Raw genomic sequence first — 13,721 nt, forward strand, 5'->3', positions numbered from 1 at the left:
TCCTTGAGAAAAAATGTGTTTTAATTTCCCTCACTAATGTTTGTCCACTTCTATTTGAAACTGCCTATTTTAAATTCTTGTAATGCTGGTGACATATAAATGAGAGTTATATTTCCCAGGGAAAATTTACTTTTGATATTTATAATGATCCCTTTTGTTACTAGTCATATAGTATTTGTCTCAAATACTCAGTGTCTAAAATAAATGTAGTTATGGCCTCTTTATTGGGTGTAGTATTCGCAAGACAATTCATTCTTGCTTTTTATTGTTTTAATACTTTATTTTTACTTATGTGTGTGCATTGGTGTTTTAACTGCATGTATGTCAGTGTGAGGATGTCAGATCCCCTGGAACTGGGGTGATAGACAGGTGTGAGCAGACACAGGTACTAGGAATTGAACCTGGGTCCTCTAGGAAGAGGACCTAACCTCTGAGTCATCTCTCCAGACCCCCATTCTTGCTTTTTAAACTGCCACTATATTTGTGTTCCCAGGTTTATACTGAGTAATCTTGTGAAGAAGATTGAGTGGCCTTTGAATATTCAATCTTATGGTAGCAATATTTATTTATTTATAACTGTATTCACTTAAATTTGCTCAAATTACTGGTAATTTTAGACTTACCACTTATTTCTCTGCTTTGTATTCACATTTTTAATGTTTTTCACCTCTATTTATGGTTCCTGTTCTCTTTATATATATATATATATATATATACATATATATGTATATATATATATATATTTACCCTTCTACTGACCTGGAAAGTGTTCATTCTTTTGTATTTCTTTGATATAATTGTGTTAAGATTTAATGTGCACATGAAACTTAGCAAAGTCAACAAGTAGCTGATAGCTTTAGCATATCTCAACAATCCTTATAATGCTTACAGGGTTCCATAGTTTCCTGTCTACCAAGAATTTCTCCGCCTTTGTTTTGTTATATCTTTTATTTTATCTCAGGTCAGTTTCACACAGCTCATTTAATTTTCTATGTCAGTATCTTCCAAGTGAAACACATGAGTCTCAGTATCCTCAATTTTCCTATTTGTATGTGCAACCATAGATATCATTTTATATATTACAAAATAGGCAGTGTAGACAGGACACACTGTCTGTTACCTAAAGTTGGATATTTGCTTTTTGCTTATGGCCTAGAAATGTAGATTCAAAAAGATCTGGGAACCAGAAGCTGAGGCAGGAGAATTGCAAGTTCAGGATTTGCCTGGGCTGTATCACGAATAAAAGGCAAACCTGGGTAATGTAGTGAGGCACCGTCTTAAAATAAAGAGTTATAGCATAAAGGCGGGAGGGTCAGGATGTAGCTAGCGTAGGGACAGAGGGTTTGCCTAGGATGAGGCAAAGCTTGGATCAGTGCTTTTATTCATAATCAGCGGTGCTTTGTCACTCATTTTTTTGTTTTGTTTTGTTTTTTCCCGAGACAGGGTTTCTCTGTGGCTTTGGAGGCTGTCCTGGAACTAGCTCTCATAGACCAGGCTGGCCTCGAACTCACAGAAATCCCCTTGCCTCTGCCTCCTGAGTGCTAGGATTAAAGGTGTGTGCCACCAATGCCCGGCTCTTGTCACTCATTTTAACATAGGCTAATGAGTATGGAAAATATTGATGTGCTTCAATATTAAGAGTCAAAAATTAAACAATGGGCAATGAAGGAAAAAGTATCCTTCCTTCCAGCCTTACTTGGCCTCAGGAACCAAAGTCTTTCTTTTCCTTAATCTTTTTTTGTTTGTCTGTTTGCTTATTTGTATTTTGGGTGGTGTGTGGACAGTGCTGGGAATTGAACCCACCCAGGACCTTGCGTATGCCTGGCACATATTTTGCTACTAAGTGACATCCTGAACTCCGAATACATCAGTTTTTGACTTATATGTTTCCGTTTCTTTTTGATAAAGTACATACACTAGCATTTTAATGTGGTATTTTTTAAGTCCTCAGTTAATATTTGAGATGTTCAGGTCTTGCTGGTGTAGAACCCCTGGTCTTTGCTTGTAGAGTAAAGTCTTCCCGCCAGCCTGGTTCCAGAGCTGCATCAGTCCCAAATGAAGACACAGGAGGCTATATTAATTATGAAGCTGTGGGCCATTTGCTTGATTTCTTACTGGCTATCTCTGACTTAAGTATTTACTCCATAATTGTTAATCTAAGTATTTCTCTTACCGGAGAAAAGAGTCTGGACATCTTACTTCTCTGGTGGGCTACATTGTCTCTCTGTGTTTCTTTTTCCCAGAATCCTCCTTGACTCCTAGTCCCACCTATCTTGCTTCCCTATTGGCCAACAGTGCTTTATTGACATATACATGGGACTTCCCCATCATTTGCTGGTGTCATGTTACTCATTATGTTGTTGACTATGTTCTTGTACTGCCATCCACCCATCTCTTCCTCCAGTGCAGGTGGGGCCTGTGATTCAGGGGTCTCCCTTCATCCAGTTGGTGTAGGTGGGGCCAGTGGCTTAGGTGTGATTCAGGAGGTTTCCCTTCATCCAGTTGTTGTAGGTGGGGCCAGTGGCTTGGGTGGTCTCTTCCTCTCACAGTGAGGGTGGGGCCAAGGCTCCCATGGCTGTAGATGCAGTGTTGTATGTTTTGGCTTGTGGGGAGGCTGCACCCAGGTCTCTGGGGCTTCAGCGGGCAGGGGTGGGGAGTGTGATGTGCCCCGGGTGATTAGGGACTAGGGGTAAGTTCTCAGTTAATATTTGAATTAGTATTCTTTGCCTTTTCATACTTAGAGGATGTTTGAGATAAAAATCTGTGGATTCATGTGGCTTCAGAATTTATTAGTTCTAGCTGTGTATTACTAAATAGTCCTACTTTCTTTGCTCTTTGCCTTAAATATCTTCCTCTTGCTCTTCCAAAACCCGGGACTGAGTGACAGGAATGAAAAACAAATAAGACAATAATGAAAAATCGCGGGTGATATGGGCATATGTTCTGAGAAACTTTCAAAGCCTTTGAGGATTGAAGATGGAGGTTTCTGTCCTGCCTGGTCCCATAGTTGCTTTGCCCCAAATAAACACACAAAGACTTACATTAATTTATAAACTGTTGGCCGATATCTAGGGCTTCTTATTGGCTGGCTCTGTCTTAATTATTACCAGAGAACACCTGGCCTGTCCTATCTTCCCGGTCTCTACATGGCATCTCCTCATGGCCCCTTTCCACCTCTCTCCCCAGCATTCTCGACTCCTAGCCCCTCCTATCTTCCTGTCTCTACTGGCCAATCAGTATTTTATTCATTAACCAATAATAGAAACATATATACAGAAGAACATCCCCCATCAGGGGATTGGACAGTTCACAGTGCATGTACTCCCTTGGAGATATATTCGTGAGGGACATTCCTGAATCCTGGTCAGGCAGGCTTATTGCAGTGATGGGGACCTATGTGGGGGCTGCGACTCCCAGGAGATGTGGAGGGGCAAGGATGGGATTATTTTCAAGAGAGGTGTGTGCAGGGGCTGTGAGGACCCTATAAAGGCGCAGACTATAGGAAAGAATTGTCAGTGAATTCCGGCTAGGCATGGAATGGATGCCAGAGACCCAGAGGTCCCAGTGCTTTAGGGAGGTAGAGACAGAAGGAACAGAAAGTCTGAAAACATCTTAGGTTCCATCGTGAGTTCCAGACCAGAGTGGGCTATGGGGCAAGAAAAAGAAAAGTGGGCTCAGGAAGAGAAGAAAGGGAAGTAGGTGGTAACAGTGCAGGCCATCTTTAAGGCTCCCAGGAGGAGTAACGTGAGTGGAGGCCACTAACAACTCATAGTCCCTGCCAAGACTTAGCATACACCCTTCCCAGGATGAGACAGCCCCACGATTCACATCGAAATATGTTGTCCTTTGTTTTCCCCACAATCTACAGTCTTCCAGTATGAGCATTTGTACTGAGAGTAGCTCATAAACAGTCATTTCACATTTTTCACTTAAATGCAAGGAGCCCGGATGTTTAGCTAAAACTTCTGTGCTGTGAAATAGTTACTTAGTTTTAGTGCACTGTGCATATTTCTTCATTACTCAGAAACCAGCTTGCAAACGAAAGTGGTATTTGCCTTTGAGTAGCATTGGCACATTGACATGAATGGCCATTTCCCCATGGCTGTCCAAACAGCTTTCTCTAATTATTTTTGGCATTTTGCATAAGAATGCAGAACCAGATTGGAAAAGATTATGGATCAGATAGGACAAGAAGCATAAGGATTCTTTCTTTTCTGCTAATGTTTTTTGTTTTCAATTAAACCCACCAAGTCTGTCTTTCCCTCCCCATGTACTAATGGGCTTGACCCTGCTTGTCTTCTGTTTCAGATGAGGTTAGGTGCTTTCACACAGTGTTGCCTTAGGCAGCCCTCTGTTTTCTCTTTGTGTTCTCTGTTTTAGGGAAAGAACTGGAGACTGGAGACTAGACTTCTCATTTTCTTTTCTTCTTAAATTTTTATTAATTTTCCTTCACACAATAGGGCTCTGGTTTTCTAAGAAAGAAAATCCTAAAAACATGAAATGGGTTTGGTCTTCTTTCCAAAATAACAATACTCTGTGGGCCAACCCAGTCCTCTGCTACTTTTTAGACAATTGTTGGAGCACAGCTTTGTTCATTCCTGACATACTGTCTATGGCTGCGCTCCCACAGTATCAGCGCTGAAGTGTTCCAGAAGAGATCATATGGCCGGCAAAGACTCAAGTATTTCCTATCTTGACCTCTTCAGAATATGGCTGCTGATTCTTGCCTCAGAGGGTTTAAAACTTTCATATGTATTGAAACTGGTTCATTTTCTGTGGACATTTGCTTTCTCTTGTTATTTCTAATCAAAATTGCTTAGGGTATAATCTCATTTTTGAATCTGCGAAAGATTCCCTTTCTTCTATGTTCACATTTGCGTTTTCTTTTAAGCCTGAAACTTGAGAACTCCTGTGTTAGTTGTGAAGACTGAAAGTATTAACTTGAGTTAAGTGCTTAGTACACAGTGAGTACTATTTAAAAATTATCATTAATATTAGAATGCTTGAAGCTCAGCATGGTGGTGCAAGCTGTATTCCCAACACACAGGGAGGATGAGCTTAAGGCCAACCTGATCTACATAGTGAAACATCTTGTTTAAAAAAAACCTAAACAAACATGATAATAAAATAAACAAGATCCTCCAAATACTAGAAAGTATATTTGTAGATCTGTCTGTCTGTCTACCTATCTAGCTATATCTATCCATCTAATATATCATCTGTATCATCTATCTATATCTATCTATCTATCTATCTATCTATCTATCTATGTATCTATCTATCTATCTATCTATCTATCTATCTGTCTGCCTAACTACCTACCTCTATCTATCTATCTATCTATCTATCTATCTATCTATCTATCTATCTGTCTGTTCTCACACACTTGAGGCTAGTCTCAAACTTGCTGAGTCTGGTCTTGAATTCCTGACCTTTCTGCCTCTAACTCCCCAGTGCTGGAATTATAAATGTTTCATACTTGACTAAGAGGCCTATCTTTTATGTTGACTTGACAATGACCAATATCCTTGGGGTTAACTGATGAACATGGTTGGTAGATGTCTACTCTCATGGAGCTTGTGTAGCTCATTGCAGCTCAGCACAGGTAGCAAATGGCTTCTCTAGATGAGGAGTCTAGAGTTATGCATAATCATCATATTTGGATGTAGCTAGGTCTTACTATGACTCTCAAGGCATGTTTTCTCCTCCTCCTCCTCCTTTTTCTCCTTCTCCTCCTGTCCCTCCTCCTTCTCCTCTTCTTCTGAGACAGAGCTCTGTGTGACCCTGGATGCCGTGGAACTTGCTGTGTAATTTAGGTTGACTTTCGACACAGAGATCCACGGGCCTCTGTCTCCCGAGTGCTGAGCCTTCACATCACCTTTGACACCTTATGGTTTCTAAGTCATAACTGGGAGACTGATTTAAAAATGTGCCACCTGTCCCGCTAGTTTTTCAGGGCTTTCATATGCCAAATTCAAGACTGTGGATTCTTCTTTGAAACAGTGGAACTATTTGGGATTTAAACTTCAGTTAGACAGGGATCAGAAGATCAGTTAAAACACAGGGATACAGGTGAGTTTTTAGACAAATGCTGGCTAAATCCTGACTCCATTCTTAAAAGTGTGTGTGTGGGGAGTTTTGTGCTGGTTAGAAGTGTGCTATTGGGCTTTAGATGTGGACTAGACCATTGCACCCAGCAGCAGCAAACATCTTCAGCAATTTGTCAGTGGGCAGTTTCATTGCTTTTCCAACATCATAAAATATACACACAGCTCTTAAATATCTTTGCATGTGTATATATTTGCATGGTGCATGTGTGTGGCTGTGTCTGAGTGTGTGTGCACGTGTGTGTGAGCATAGCCTCCACAGTTTACACGTAGAGGTTAGAGAACAGCCCCGTGTGCCACTTTTCCTCTTGTTTGAGACAGGGTTTCTTGTTCATGCCAGTGTATGTCAGGTTAGGTGGCCAGTGAGCTTCCATGGATTATCCTGTCTCTGTCTCTTGGTATATGAGAGCTGGTATGGCAAGTTTCTCCACGTAATCACAAAGGGCCTAGGGGTGCTTTCCAAGTTACATGGTTGCTAAACATTCCACTGTCATACGGGAGAAGTCCTAGATAATGTGGCATTCATTCATTCAATTACTGAGAATCAGACCCAGGGACTCAAGGACACTAGACAAGCACTTTGCCATTGAACTATACCTTTAGCCCTGGTTACTTCAGTTTTCTCATTTCTCCTTTACTGCCCTTGATAATTTAACAAATTCTGGACTTTTTCTTTGCTTGGCCTGGAGTAAAAGTTATCATTTCCAACCCATGACTTCCACAGTAGTAAGAATGCTTTGCTGCATCCAAAGTAAAATTTCAAATTTCCACGTTTGAAAAATAAATTGTAATGTTTAAGTACATCAGTTACTTTGCTAGTATGAGTACTGTTAGTGACTTGGGCAGAGTCCATCTCTTTCCAGACTGGTGTCTCTCTTCTGATCAGTCCTGAATTTCTTGTCTAAGAATATTCTAGAACTCCTTGTCTCTGGCCCTGCAGAGCTAACTGTTGACATCAAAGAGAACAGATGTTTTGAACTTAAAGTTGTTGGGGACTAGTTATTAGTGAATTAGTCACAGAAATGGCTGAGCTTCTGAGTTAATAGGCACTCACCTAGAACAACTAAAGTAAGCACACAGCCAGATATTCAGGGAAAAATCTGTGCAATAACATACTTTAGGAAGAGCTGAAAACAAATGAGACTGTTATACACGGGCTCTAGACTTTGAGAAAATTTTATCTGAAAGCAGAGTTGATAAGACAAAATAGCCTATCTTAAGTCACTGTTGAGAAAACCAGGAAGCAACCAGGGATCTATATAAACAAAATCTTAAAACTGACTTCATACAAAAGTTGTTAGAGAGCATCATGTGTTTTCAAAGGACTTCTAATCTATTTTAGATGCTGTGATTGTGGCAGGTTCACTTTTGAGAAGGAAGATAAGCTGTGTGTGTGTGTGTGTGTGTGTGTGTGTGTATGTGTGTGTGTGTGTAAAAAGTGAATGGCTAAAATATGAGAGTTGTTGGGAAAGAATATTAACTGTATTGGCATGAATCGAGAACTAAATACAGACAAGTGAAGAGTTAAGGAAAGCTTTGAAAAGCACAATGAATAGTTTAGCTCAGTTTTGTGGGGGTTGGGGGGCAGTAATCTTGGGATTTAGTGTTGGCAATTATTGAACAACCAGGTAGTTAGACCACAGAGAATGTGTTTGAGGCTCCTTACTTGTTCTGTCTGTTTTCTTTTCTATACATTTTATTTTAGACATTATTTTACCATGTATCCCAGGCTGGCCTCCAACTGATGAGAACAGTCCAGCCTCAGTTTCTCAAGTTCCGTGGCCACAGCTGTGTACCACCATACCGAGCTCATCTGCTTTAGTTAACAGCTATTACTGCTCCCAGTCAGACAGCCTGTCTATAATTGAGTTGAAATCTGTCACCCGTAGTCTCCTGTGTGCATACAGAAACTTCTAATCCCCCTTCCAAGTTGACAGCCCTTTAAATATGGAAGCAGCTGTCTGCTCCCAGGCCCCACGAGCAGAGGGGCAATGTGATGACTGTGCTGTTTATAGGACTGTCAGTTATTGCTATGATTCAGAGCTCTGAGTGGCAGTTGAAATATTCTCCTGGCTGTGGTGCAGCAACTGGGCTTCACATTCCTGAAAGTTGTTGTGGTGTTATGCACTGTAGGTCAACTGTAGGACAAATGCCTATGGATTTGATTTCATGCTGTGTATATCCACAGCTTGTCGATTTTTGCTTCCTTCCCTCCCTCCATCTGTCTCTGTCTCTGTCTCTGTCTTTCTCCCTCTGGTTTTTCTTTTGTGATAGTATTTGCTGTGCATTTGGCTAAGGAGCTCAGACTTTATAGTCAGCCCTACCTTTGAATTTAGACTTTCCATCTTCTCAGTGTATGGGGAGTGGGCAGAGTTCCTACCCTCTCCAGTTATTCAATACCCTTTCTATGAAGTGGGAAGAACATTTATCATATATGATTGATATTGGTTTCTTTCCAGTCTGGACCAGCTGATTAACCCCAAATAAACACACAAAGACTTACATCAATTTACAAACCATTGGCTGATAGCTAGGTCTTCTTCTTCTTCTTCTTCTTCTTCTTCTTCTTCTTCTTCTTCTTCTTCTTCTTCTTCTTCTTCTTCTTCTTCTTCTTCTCCTTCTCCTTCTCCTTCTCCTTCTCCTTCTCCTTCTCCTTCTCCTTCTCCTTCTCCTTCTCCTTCTCCTTCTCCTTCTCCTTCTCCTTCTCCTTCTCCTTCTCCTTCTTCGTTTTTCAAGACAGGGTTTCTCTGTATTGTTTTGGAGCCTGTCCTGGAATTCTCCTGGTAGACCAGGCTGGTCTTGAACTCACAGAGATCCGCCTGCCTCTGCCTCCCCAGTGCTTGGATTAAACGCATGCACCATAAACGCCTGGTTTAGCTAGGGCTTCTTATTGGCTAGCTCTGTCTTAATTATTGACTCATAGCTACTAATCTATGTATTTCTACATGGCCTTATCTTACCAGAGAATGCCTGGTGCGTCCTATCTTCCCGGTCTCTATAAGGCGTCTCTTCCTGTTGGTCTCTCTTTCCTTCCTCTCTACCCAGGATTCTCCATGTCTGGTAGCTCCACCTATACTTCCTGCCTGGCTATTGCCCAATCAGTGTTTTATTCATCAACCAATAAAAGAAATATATACATACACACACACACACACACACACACACACACACACACACACACACACAGAAGGATATCCCCCATTAAGATTTGATTGAAAAGACATTTGTAAGGAAAGAGATTTGTAAGGGGATGTCTTACAAAATCATGGAGTCAATCAGCAAGCTGGGGACTCAGGAAACAAGAAAGTATAGATTTAGTTCAAATTGGAAGGTGGGAGTTTACGGCATCAACTCTAGACTAACACCCAGAAAACTCAAGGCAAGAAAAACTGCTGTCCTAGGGCATCTAGGCAGCTGGCAGGAACTCCCTCTTCAATTGTCTTTGGCTCTGTTCAGATACAGATGTTCAGTTGGTTAGGTGAGGCCCACCCTCAGTAGACAAAGCAATCTGCTTTACTGTCTTACCAAGAAACACTTTCATAAACACATCTAGTCTAATGTTTGGTCAAATGTGTAGGTACACATAGCTCAGTCTGAATTAATGACATAAAACAATCACTACTCATTTCTGCAGTTTTTTTCTTTTCTTTCCTGTTTTTTTGTCTCAAGGCAGGGTTTTTCTGTGTAATAGCCCTGGCTGTCCTGGAACTAGCTCTGTGTAGACCAGGCTGCCTTTGAACTCACAGAGATCCTCCTGCCTCTGCCTCCTGAGTTAAAAGTATGTGCCACCACCACTGGGCACCAGTTTTTTTCTAAGAAATAAGACATTCCAGGAATAATGAAGAGCAGGTTAGGAAGAGGACATTGGGGAAATGCTGTGCTACATCGATGTCCATCAAGGATGCCATGGTGACAGATTCAATTGTCTATTGATTGGGTTGAGAGGCATCTAAGAGCTTACTACAGCACGTTATTGGAATGCCCATAATGGTGATTTTAGAGGTGATTAGATAAATTCCTTGATGGATTCACAATATGATGGCATGGTTGGAAGGAAACCAAAGGTAGAAAGTAAGGGTTGCCTTAAAGGATGTATGTCACTGGGACAGTCTTGTTTTGGGCTATCTCATATTGACTCTTTCCTATACTCCTATCCTGGCCTCCATGATGTGAATGACTCTGCCCTACTGCATCCTTCCCACACAGACAGCTAAGACTCTTAAAACCATATTTCCTTTTCAAAGTTCTTGAGGGCAGGTATTTTGTTCAGGCAATGAAAAAGTTGCTAGTACAGTTGCCTTATGAGGTACACCTCCACCAAGACCTGAGAAGATAAGAATTAACTTTATTCTGGTTAAAATGAATGACAACTAGAGCTGAAATATCCATGCTCCATACCCACTAGCTGACAATTTTCAAAGTTGTCACCTGGGCATTTGTGAAGACAATGTTTATGGAAGCCATAACCTTGTGCTTTAGAAAAGTTCAGTTTGAAGTTCTGGAATCTAGTCCTACCTCTGATAATGACCATGGAGTCAGTCACTTGTGTTTATGAACTTTAGTTTTGGGTTTTGAACAGTGACAATAATGTTTCCTTTTGGGCATAATGCAAGAATCAAAATGGAGATCGTATCTATTTCCCCTTCCTACAGGCATGCATGCATGTCTTTCTTAGGTTCCTCCTTGCTACTTAGCTTCTCAGAGGTTGTGGATTGTAACCTGGTTATCCTTTTCATTATGTCTAATATTCACTTATGAGTGAGGACATACCATATTTGTCTTTCTGGATCTGGGTTACCTCACCCAGGATGTGTTTTTTCCCCTAGTTCCATCCATTTGCCTGCAAATTTCAAGATGTCATTGTTTTTTACTGATGAGTAAATGTACCACACTTTCTTTATCCATTCTTTGGGTGAGAGGCACCTAGGTTGTGTCTGAAACCTGCTGACCTTTTTGAACATGCCTGAAAGGGGGAGTGAGGATTGAGAAAAGAAAGAGACAAAATACAGAAGATGGAGTTGGGAGAGCTCTCAGTAAATACTGTAGATGCCTGGGATTTTATTTTGCATAGCTTTTATACCCAAAGCAAAGGGGAGGGGGAAAAAAACTTCCTTACCACCATACAAGGAACACACAAGTGTAATTATTCCCTTAATTACTTACTTAATCCAAGTGGACATTTTACCTATTTCCCCTTCCCAGGGGCATCCAGGCATGTCTCTCTCAGGGTCCTCCTTGTTACCTAGCTTTTCGGGGGTTATAGGTTGTAGCCTGGCTATCTTTTTCCTTACGTCTAATATCCACTTCCTTAATTTCAAAGCATCTAATAACCATGCCCTTTATTAAACATCTTGCCCTTTCACCTTGAGGAATAAAACATCTAGTAACCATGCCTTAGATTAAACATCCTGTTTTCTGGCCTTAAGGATCAAGAATAGAGTTCTCTGACCTCAAGTCAAGATGGAATGGAGTCAAATATGTGGGCTCCCACAAGGTTGTTTCCAGGTTCTAGCTATCACTAATGATGCTGCTGTGAACATTGTTGAATAAATGTCCTTGTGGTATGAATGTGTGTCTTTTGGGTGTATACCAAAGAGTGGTATTGCTGGGCCTTGAGGTAGACTGGTTCCTAATTTTCTGAGACTCTGCCATACTGATTCCAATGTGGTTGTACAAGTTTGCCCTCCAACCAGCAATGGAGGAGTGTTCCCCTTACTCCACATCCTCTCCATTATAAGCTGTCATCAGTGTTTTTGATCTTAGCCATTCTGACCAGTGTAAAATGGTATCTTAGAGTCCTTTTCATTTGCATTTCCCTGATGGCTAGGGGTGTTGAGCAATTCCTTAAATGTATTCCAGCCATTTGAGTTTCTTCTGTTAAGAATTCTCTGGTTAGATCTGTACCCCATTTTTAAATTGTTTATTTGGTATTTTGGTGTCCAGTTTCTTGAGTTCTTTATATATTTTGGAGATCAGTCCTCTGTCGGATGTGGGATTGGTGAAGCTCTTTTCCCATTCTGTAGGCTGCCTTTTTGTCTTGTTGAGTATGTCCTTTGCCTTACAGGAGCTTCTTAGTTTCAGGAGGTTCCATTTATTACTTGTTATTCTCAGTGCCTGTGCTACTGGTGGTATATTTAGGAAGGGGTCTCCTGTGCATTCAAGGCTACTTCCTACTTTCTCTTCTGTCAGGTTCAATTTCTCTTTTATCAGGTTCAGTGTAGCTGCATTCATGTTGAAGTCTTTGATCCACTTGGATTTGAGTTTTGTGCATGTTGATAGATATGGATCTATTTGCATTCTTCTACATGTCAATATCCAGTTATGCTAGCACCATTTGTTGAAGATACATTCTTTTTCCATTGTACAATTTTGGCTTCTTTGTCAAAAAAATCAGTTATTCATAGGTGTGTGGATTAATATCAGGGTCTTCAATTCAATTTAATTGATCCACATGAAGGAGAGGGAGGGGCTAAGGGGAGGGGGGGAGGAGAACATGAGGGAACAGGATGGTTGAGTTGGGGGAGGGACAGAGAGGGTGAACAAAGAAAGAGAAATTTGGATAGAGGGATCCATAATGGGGTTAGGGAGAAATCTGGTGCTAACTCCCAAGAATCCACAGGGATGACCCCAGCTAGGACTCCTAGCAGTAGTGGAGAGGGTGCCTGGAATAGGTCTTCCCCTGTAATCAGATTGATGACCACCCTAGCTGCCATTGCGGAACCTTCCTCCAGTGACTGGTGGCGGCAGATTCAGAGATTCACAGCTAAACACTGGGGGGGAGCTCCTGGAGTCCAGTTGAGAAAGGGAGATGGCATTGTATGAGCAGGGCAGGGGCAGGATCATGATGGGGAGGCCCAGGGAGACAGCCGATCCGAGCTAGTGGGAGCTCACTGACTCTGGACTGATATCTGGGAAGTCTGCATGGGGCTGAACTAGGCCCTCTGAATGTGGATGACAGCTTTGTGGTTTGGGCAGTCTGTGGAATAACTAGCAGTGGGACCAGGATTTATCCCTGGTGTATAAACTGACCTTTTGGAACAGGTTCCCTTTGGAAGGATGCCTTGCTCAGCTTCTATGCAGGGGGAGGGGCTTGGTCCTGCCTCAGCCAGACTTTGTTGGCTCCCCATGGGAGGCCTTAGCCTTACTGAGGAGTAAATTGGGGGGGGGGTTGGGGATGGGGAGGTGGAGGGGAGAGCTGGAGAAGGGGAGGAAGAGCTGTGGTTGGTATGTACAATGGAAAACAACCTTTTAAACAAATAAAAAATAAAAACCAAACACAAAGAATCAAAATGGGCCAATGTGCTAAAAAAATTATTGAGCTTTGGGCAAATAAAATACACCTGGAGCCAGTGCCTGCTTGGTGACAGTTTCTAAGAGTTCCTCATCTATCTCTTCTTTATTCTTTTTTTTCTTTTTTTATGGTTTTTCGAGACAGGGTTTCTCTGTATTGCCCTAGAACTCGGTCTGTAGACCAGGCTGACCTCGAACTCACAGAGATCCGCCTGCCTCCGCCTCCTCCTTATCCATTTCTTAAGAATTTTCTTTCCCATTGTCCTGAAATGTAATCTCACAGAAGATTTAAGTTTAAAAAAAGGAGAAAAAAAGAAAAAGAAA

At 41.5% G+C, this 13,721-nt stretch overlaps 1 protein-coding gene across 3 annotated transcripts in view; it reads left to right on the top strand.

Annotated features, from left to right (window-relative positions):
- The window catches only part of Col14a1 (collagen type XIV alpha 1 chain), a 196,317-nt gene that overhangs the window by 38,049 nt on the left and 144,547 nt on the right, over window positions 1-13,721 (top strand). The gene's annotated exons all lie outside the window — the stretch shown is intronic.

This window comes from Mesocricetus auratus, unplaced genomic scaffold (assembly GCF_017639785.1).
Source record: "Mesocricetus auratus isolate SY011 unplaced genomic scaffold, BCM_Maur_2.0 Super-Scaffold_100023, whole genome shotgun sequence".
Classification (NCBI taxonomy): domain Eukaryota; kingdom Metazoa; phylum Chordata; class Mammalia; order Rodentia; family Cricetidae; genus Mesocricetus; species Mesocricetus auratus.